The following is a 9,011-nucleotide window of genomic DNA, read 5'->3' as shown; positions in this document are numbered from 1 at the left end:
CTTCAAGCATAGGAGTATGCGGACCTGATGCTAGTATTTTAAATCCAGACTTTATTTTATTATTTCAATTTTTAATTAATTGAAATTGAATTCACCAGCTGCCGTGGTGGGATTTGAATTCTTGACTCTGGATTATTAATACAGGCCCCATGGATTACAAGTCCAGTAAACTACCGTACCGCTGGATTACGAGTCCATTATGCTACCGTACCCGCTGGATGAACAGAAGAAACCAGGTCTCGTCACTCAGAGAAATGAGAAAGGGAGCGTTGAGAAGAAAGTCTGGGAGAGAGGTGAGTCTCCTCGGGCTGTGCTGACCGTCATTTCTGTTTCAGGTCGCCGTTCTTCGAACTGCTCGCTGGACATTGCACCGTCACACATTCCGATCAGTCGGCGGCTGCTGTGATCTGAGCTGCTGAGCAGACCATAAGATGCAATCCGGCAATTTAATGCTTGTGGAGCCTCAGAGCTTGCAATTCGCGGCACTCCGAAATCAAGATTCGCCATTCTGTGGGTAATTTTGATGAAAAAAATAGCTTTGGAGATGCTAGGGGTTGAACCCAGGACCTCATACATGCAAAGCACGCGCTCTACCACTGAGCTACATCCCCAGACAAGAAAAAATACCAACGAAGACCTGATCTCCTTCAATTTATCAGTCCACATAAGGTTTTTCTTTGGGCTTCAATTCGTCTCCTTTTCTGCTCCAACCAGGCAATTAAACATGAAGTTTGCGGACCTGATATAATTATGGGTGAACAGAACAAACCAGGCCTCGGCACTCAGAGCAATGAGAAAAGGGGCGTTGAGAAGAAAGGGTGGGAGAGGGGGAGAGACTCCTTTGGCTGTGCTGTAACCATCCTTCCGATATCAGGGCACATTTTTCGAACGCTGCCGTTATCAGTCACTTTGCTTGCGGTTGGACGGGACGGGAAATCCTCAGGCACATTGTGGCAGAGGCCGACAGGAATATTTCGAGTCCCTGAGCTTCAGAGGAGGGTAAGGTGAGACACAGACAGCATTGTGTATAATTTCACTATAGACGGATGCAGGACTTGCCCCAGGTGTGATTTTGTGTTTAACGATCACTTCACTGAAAGCACCTTGACGATCTGGGGCGACAGACGGACATGATGGTCAGCAAAAGACCAGTTGGTTCATCAATCCTGCCCCACATGCCTGGAGCATCGTGACTGGACACTTCCCACCTACACCACCCGCCCCACCCACCGGAAACTTGTAATCTCCTGGGAGCGGTTACAATCTAGAAATAAATCCAGCGCCAATAAGGAGGGGACATTCTGCGAAATTCCTCCCCGACTCCTTCAGGCGATCGAATTGAGTCCAGTGGATCGCACTGACCATGCCTGGGTTAACTGTAAAACCACTCACCTTCGATATGATGCGATCTCTGCCTCAGTCAAAAATTGGTCCAGATCCCTCGAGAAGGCAAATTGAGAGTCAGCACCCACCACACCAGCCAGCAATGCATTCCAGAGACTCACTACTCTGTTGGAAAAGAAGAATCGCCTTGCACCCAGCCTATTCCGACCTCTGTGTCGCTTGAACGCCTGTCCGCTGCTCCTCCCGGATCTGTGAAACTGGGAATAATCTATTTCTTCACTCAGAGGGTGGTGAACCTGTGGAATTCTCTACCACAGAAGGCTGTGGAGGCCAAGTCAATGAATATATTTAAGAAAGACAGATTTCTACACACAGAAGGCATCAAAGCGCACGGAGAGCGAGCGTTAATATGGTATTGAGATCGAGGATCAGCCATGATCATATATAATGGCGGAGCAGGCTCGGGGGTCCGAATGGCCGACTCGTGATCCGATTTTCTCTGTTATTATTACTGGGCACGCTCTCCAGCCCCGGGATGGCAGCCATTTCAAAGCTGCGTGCGTGCTTCCATTCCATTGTATCGTGTGCAGAGCGTTCGTTTTTTCTCGAGGGACAGAATCCCTTTCCTGTCCTGGTGTGTGAAGGTGAGGTGAGGACAAAAAGATCCTTTCAAAATCCACAGCGTTTGGAGATGCCGGGGATTGAACCGGAGAGACCACACACGCAAAACATTCGCTCTTCCACTGCGCTACATCCCCTCAGCAAAGGGTTTTCAACTTTACAATAAAAAAGTGGGCTTTCCGCTCTGCCTCTCCCTGACAACGTGATGCCCAGTCGTCACACGCGCTCACAATGTTCAACCTCTGCTTCAGATCACGGTCTTTGCTGCTCGTCTTTACTTTGAACTTTCCAAAAAAAAGTCAGCGGAAATAAAAAAATACAATTGCCAATAGTCAGTGACGAGGCTGACATCCAACCTCTGAATCATAAAGTGAGATGGATGAATGACACAGCGTCAAACAAGAGCTGTGACTGCTCGCTCGACATTGCACTGTCACACATTCCAGTCAGTCAGCGGCGGCGATGAGCTGAGCTGCTGAGGGGACCGTGAGATGAAGTCCTGCTCCGGGACAATTTTATGCTTGTGGAGCCTCAGAAGATGGAACTCGCTGCGCTCAGAAAGCGCGATTCGCCTTTCCGTGAGTAATTCTGATGAAAAATATTTTTGGAGATGCTGGGGATTGAACCCAGGACCTCATACATGCGAAGCATGCGCTCTACCACTGAGCTACATCCCCAGATGGAATAAATCGCTACCCAGGGAAAGAAGAACTGACTGCCCTCCTTTTATGAGACCACCCATGGTGGGTCTGCCACGTGATCGATTATTTCCAGTTTCAAAGATTGGGGAGGAGCAGGGAACAGGCGTTTCGACGACACAGAGGTAAGAATCGTCTGGATGTTTGGCGGTTCTTCATTTCCCAGAGAGTAGTGAATCTGTGGATTGCATTGCCGGCTGGTGTGGTGGGTGCTGACACTTTGTGCACTGGGCTTAAAATCATCTCGTTTTCTGCTCCAACCAGACAATTCAAGGTGAAGTATGCGGACCTGATACAACTGTGGGTGAACGGAAGAAAACAGGCCTCGGCACTTAGTCTGATGAGAAACGGGGAGTTGAGAAGATAGGCTGAGAAAGTGGGGAGAGACTCCTTGAACTGTGCTGTAACAATCCTTCCCATTTCAGGGCGCATTTTTTCGAACGCTCCCGTTATCAATCACTTTGCTTACCGTTGGACGGGACGAGAAATGCTCAGGCACATTGTGGCAGAGGCCGGCAAGAATATTTCCAGTCCTCCAGCTTCAGAGGAGGGCAAGGTGAGGCGTGGAGAGCATTGAATCTCATTACACTATAAAGGGCCAGGTGTGAGTTTGTGTTTAAAGATCACTTCAACAAAAAAACAACTTGACGAGCTGAGGTGACTGACGGGCATGATGGTCAGGAAAAGACCAGCTGGTTCATCAATCCTGTCCCACATGCCCAGAGCATCGTGACTGGACACTTCCTACCGACACCATCCGCCCCACCCACCGGAAACGGTTACAAACCTTGGAGCGGTTACAAACCGGAAAAAATACAGGGCCAATTTCTGGAAAATTCCTCCCCGACATCTTCAGGCGATCGATACCAGTCCAGGACATGAGAGTGACCATGTGTAGGTTAACTGTAGAACCACCCACCTTCTATATGATGCGATCTCTGCCCCAGTCAATAACCGGTCCAGATCCCTCAAGAAGGCAGAGAGAGAGTCAGCACCCACCACACCGGCCGGCAATGCATTCCAAAAACTCACTGATCGCTGGGAAATGAAGAACCGCCTAACATCCAACCTATTCTTACCTCTGTGTACTCTAAACGCCTGTCCGCTGAATTCCAGCCTCTGAATCATAAAGTGAGTTGTATGAATGACAGAGCGTCAAACAGGACCGAGAACTGGGATTGCTCGCTCGACATTGGACCGTCACACATTCCGGTCAGTCGGTGGCTGCTATGAGCCGAGCTGCTGAGACCACCGTGGGATGAAGTCCTTCTCCGGGACAATTTAATGCCTGTGGAGCCTCAGATGATTCATCGTTCCGTGGGCGGCGAGTGGGAGAGAGGGAAGAGACTCCTTGGTGTAAGATTAGGCATTTTCAGCATATGGAGCGTACATTCAGATTAGGAGTTTTCAAAATATAAACCATAGAAACCACTCACGTTTACATTAGTCATCTTAATGCATAAACAGCACCCGCTTATAAACATAATATCTCTGGGAATCGAAGGATAGTCGCTGAGGATCATGAAATGGCCGAGTTAAAACTTATCCAGAATACAGAAGGTCAGACTGAGCGAGGTGATGCTGAAAGCTGCTTATATTGCAGGGTTCAAGCATTTTGCAGAAGATAACAGGCGACATTGTGAATGTGTTGCTACTATGTTGAGAATGTGTTGAGAATATGTTGAGAATGTGTTGAGAATGTGTTGAGAATATGTTGAGAATATGTGGAGAATATGTGGAGAATGTGTTGAGAATATGTTGAGAATGTGTTGAGAATGTGTTGAGAATATGTTGAGAATATGTGGAGAATGTGTTGAGAATATGTTGAGAATATGTGGAGAATATGTTGAGAATATGTAGACCTTGGGCATGTTGAGGTCCAGGCATCTTGTGTCCGCACATACCATGAGCAGTTCTGATAGGAATGTGAATAACAAATAAAGATTAGGGAGAGTTTGCATGAAATGATTGGTGTAAACAATTCTAGTTTTACATTTGAATGTATAGAAGGACAGGACGGCGAGAGGGAGAGACGGATAAGCAGCCATCTGATGGTTACAGCTTCTATCCAAAGCAAGACTGAAGGTTCGTATCGTGTCCTTCCTATTAATACTATGGCCTTAAACATTGTGTTTGTTGATACTTGCTTATATTCAGTAAAGGATTAATCGCAATCTATTGGTGTCGAGTCTGAATCGATCTTATAAACTGGCCACTGCAGCATCGGACCTTAACATGAGATAATGTGGATTGAGTGAAACTAAGTGCCTCGGACGGACAAGGTGCTAATCCCAGTCCGTTAAGGTAGGAAAACCGTTTCGGCGGGAGCATGAGTTTTCCCTCCAATACTAACAGTAACCATGGGGGCTATCAAAGAAGCTGTTTTTTTTAAAAGAATCTGAGCGTCGTGATGGGCAGAGAAGTCTGTTAAGAATTGTCCATGATGTGGAGATGCCGGTGATGGACTGGGTTGGACAAATGTAAGGAATCTTACAACACAAGGTTATCGTCCAACAGTTTTATTTGAAAATCACAAGCTTTCGGAGGCTTTCTCCACCTGACGAAGGAGAAAGCCTCCCAAAGCTTGTGATTTTCAAATAAAACTGTTGGACTATAACCTGGTGTTGTAAGATTCCTAAGAATTGTCCAGGAGATAACAGGTTTGGTTGAGACACAGACTGTGAGTTCGAGACATTGACTCAGTAAAAATGGGGTTAAGTAGCGAACACCAGAAATTGAAAATTGATTTTGGAGAAAACAGGATAAATTAGTTTATCATATAATAAAGGAGAGAGGGGAAGACACAATCCCTTTTGTAGTTACAAGCTACAGAATTTCTTTTGTTTGCAGCGCGCTGTTTCTTTAAAAGCCTGTGTGAATGTTTCGGTGCCACTGGCAATGGTGAAACCCTCTTTTTCAGCCTGCAGTGTAAAAATGTTACAAAGATTTTGTTTAGCTGCGAAGGTTAATTTTTCTTCAGTTATATCCAGTACATTTTACGCATAATTGTAAAGGCGACTGAAGAAATAACAAAAAGAAAGATAATGTAATTTATTGGGTTTTTGTAAGCACGTGATATTTCTATAATATTATCTGTTTTATCGTGTTAAGTTTAAGATATTGCTGAATTAAATTGGAGATATTGAGATTAACTAATCTATTAAATTGTGAAAACCAGACTTTTATTGAGGCCACGGTGAAATTCTGATTATTGTAAATTATGTGAGAGTCTTTCGTTCCCGACATGAGATTATCACATTAAAAGCAATTTGCATTTGTGAATTTCTTACAAATGCCAAGGAATTAATTATTTGAGGTGGATTAGAGTTAATGTTGAGTGCAATTAGTAGGCACAAGGGCAGGTACAACCTACTCTTTTTAAAAAGAAATGTATGAACTAAAATGCTGCCTTCCCTGACAGCAATATGTTTAAAATTAACAGTGATGTTTTTCATGATGTCTGCTTGTTTTAACCGATTTTCAATTCCTAATGAAAAAAAGCTTGTTTTAACAAAGTCTGTGCTTTCAAGGCTCATGTATTGAAAATTGGAAGTCAAAAATAAGCTAACATTTATTTTCCAGAATTTAATTGTATTCGGATCTTTGTGCAAATTATTATTGCTTAACGGCACAGAGGCATGGATGGGGTGGGCCGGTTGGGGGAGAAGTAAAATGGAGTTAGGTTCTTTTACATTCAGCTAAGTTTTTTAAGTTGATGTTAAAGCAGCGTGCGACAAGCTGCGTGAGCCTGATGATATCTGGTTCCGCCTTCTTTTCACTGCAGAGAAGTTAAGCCCTTCCACAGGCAGCTGATTTAGATTTTTTTCTTGTCTAAGATTAAGCCTGCCTCAATATTGACCAAGCAGCAACTTTTCTATTGCAGAATGTAAGCATATATAAGGCATTATTACATTTTTAGGTTTCTTAATTTGAGTGGATATTTCTCCACATTGATGGAAGGAGATCAGGAATTGACAACTTCGGTTCTCAAGAACAACCAGAGTGGATCTTCTTTTGAAACAGGTGAACATGGTTTTCGGAACCGAATCTGTGTTGATGGTGCAGGATTACCGAGAATAGTTCTTTGATATAAAAGTGGCCTCACAGAGTTGCGGAGCAACCCTTGCTGAAAAAGCCTCGGTTCAGGAGGAGATCCAGTAGTGTTAAGAATTTAAGACCTCATCGGCAGACATCGGCAGATATCGAATGTCACAGCGTTGTGATGACTTGGTCCAAGACTTTGCCTCTTAAAGGCTCGGATTTAACCCATTCAGGGTTATTTGTTATCATCCGAGATAGAGTGTTCGAGGGGGTCGTGATATGAGATTTATCTCCAAAAGTATTTGCAAGCACTGCTGGATTGTAACCATCCTTCCTGTTTCAGGTCCCCGTTTTTCGAACACTGCCCTGATCAGTCAGGAAGCAGTCAGTTGGACGGGATTAGAAATGATCAGGCACATTGCAGCAGAGGCCTGCAATAATATTATGAGTTCTTGAATTTCAGAAGAAGTCAACATGAGACGAATAGAGAACGGCGTCTCATTTCACTAAAGATGGACTTAGGACATATCCCAAATATGGGTTCGTGTTTACAGTTCGTTTCACTGAAAACATCTTGACGAGCTGGGGTTGGTGGCCATTGAAACGGCGCGTGCGCTCTTCGATTGAATTGTATCCTATGCGGAGCATTAGATTTTTCTCGAGGTGAAGAAAGTTTTGCCTGTCCTTGCGTGTAAAGGCGAGGCGAGTCGAAGAGGATCTTTCCAAAATTCGAAACAAAAGTGAAGAGAGATGCTCAGAATAAAACACAACCCTGCGCACATGCGCTTTACCACTGAGCTACCGTCACATTCGAAAGCCAGCTCCATTTGAAGTAAACAAGCGTGTTTTCGCCTGTGGCAAGTACCTCGTATCTGTTGGACAAGTTCAAGGACCGAGGCTCCTCCTGCACTGTATCCTGGGTTCCCACACCTGCCTGACTCGCAGTCACTGAACGAATCTAAACTATTATCTAATCTAAGATGCGGTTACCGGGGATCTCCATGCTCTGCACCAATTCCCACATGCTGCAGTTACGGAATCGCCTGCCCTGCCACCCCCATATAACCGTGTTTTATTTATTTACTTTACTGGAATTTTTTGTACACTTCTAATTCTTAGTATTATTAACTAATACGGTTATCTAATTTAACTTATACATGTAATCTCTTAATGAAACCCACTGCCCTAATAGCAATAGTTACCAACCGATTACCTACCTGCTGTCCTGTGACGTCACTCTTTGATTTTAGTTTTGTTTCTGATTTCACCGAATGTGGACTGGGACCACCGACTGGGAGCACCGACTGAGACCACCGACTGGGGCTCCGACTCTCGCTCTTTTTACCTCCGACTGGAGCTTCCGACTGGGACCACCGACTGGGGCCTCCAACTCCCGCTCTTTTTATCTCCGACTGCGGAGGAACTCAGAGAGGTGAAGGACCAGGAAGCCTCAGTCGTCACCTCTGAGTCTTCAAAGTTCATCTTCCCGTCCAAAGTCCGCTCCGTGGAGCAGGGAGAGAAGTGCTCGCGCTTCTTCCAGAAGACCTCTGTGATCAGCAGCCTGAAGGAGGAAGACGGCTCGCTGACGTCCTGGCAAGCCAACATACTGAGTAACAACAAGTCCTTTTATATTGGGATTTATGAAGTGAAGCCCACAGACTGCACGGCTTCTCAGTCCTTCCTGTCCTTTATTATGGAGGTTTTAGAGGACAGCGGGTGGGAGATCATTGTTCGGCCACTGACCTTGGAGGAGCTGACAAAGGCCCTCCAGTCCTTCGAGAAGAGTAGAACTTCCGGGAGTGATGGTTTATTGGTTGAGTTGTATTTGGCTCTGTGGGACTGGATAGGCCCAGACCTACTGGAAGTGTACGGGGGTATGCTTCTGACAGGCAATATGTCAGAGTCCGTGAGGAAAGTCATCATCAGCCTCATCTACAAGCAGAAGGGGAAGAGGGAAGAAATCAGAAATTTGGCACCCATTTCCATACTAAATGTTGACTAGAAGATTCTATCGAAGGCCATCCGAACATGCTCTGAACTGGAGCTGGAGATCCACCCGGATCACACCGTAATGTACCTGGCAGAAAGATGTCTGATAAGGGAGCAGAAGTTATGCTGCAGCAATACAAAACCCTGGTTGGACCACACCTGGAGTACTGTGAGCATTTCTGGGCACCGCACCTTCGGAAGGATATATTGGCCTTGGAGGGAAGGAGTGCAGCGTAGGTTTACTAGAATGAAACCCGGACTTCAAGGGTTAAGTTACGAGGAGAGATTACACAAATTGGGGTTGTATTCTCTAGAGTT

The 9,011-nt window shown here is 45.3% G+C and overlaps 2 non-coding genes across 2 annotated transcripts; both read right to left on the bottom strand.

Annotated features, from left to right (window-relative positions):
* Positions 1–539: 539 nt before the first annotated feature.
* trnaa-ugc (transfer RNA alanine (anticodon UGC)) lies at positions 540–611 on the bottom strand. Its single transcript has one exon. It is a non-coding gene; the product is annotated as a tRNA-Ala (tRNA).
* A 1,959-nt stretch (positions 612–2,570) lies between these two features.
* On the bottom strand, positions 2,571–2,642 carry trnaa-cgc (transfer RNA alanine (anticodon CGC)). Its single transcript has one exon. It is a non-coding gene; the product is annotated as a tRNA-Ala (tRNA).
* Positions 2,643–9,011: the final 6,369 nt, after the last annotated feature.

The sequence above is a fragment of the Heptranchias perlo genome, unplaced genomic scaffold (genome assembly GCF_035084215.1).
Source record: "Heptranchias perlo isolate sHepPer1 unplaced genomic scaffold, sHepPer1.hap1 HAP1_SCAFFOLD_64, whole genome shotgun sequence".
In the NCBI taxonomy this organism is placed as follows: Eukaryota; Metazoa; Chordata; class Chondrichthyes; order Hexanchiformes; family Hexanchidae; genus Heptranchias; species Heptranchias perlo.
The sequence above is the reverse complement of the archived record's forward strand: the minus strand, read 5'-3'. Positions and strand labels throughout refer to the sequence as shown.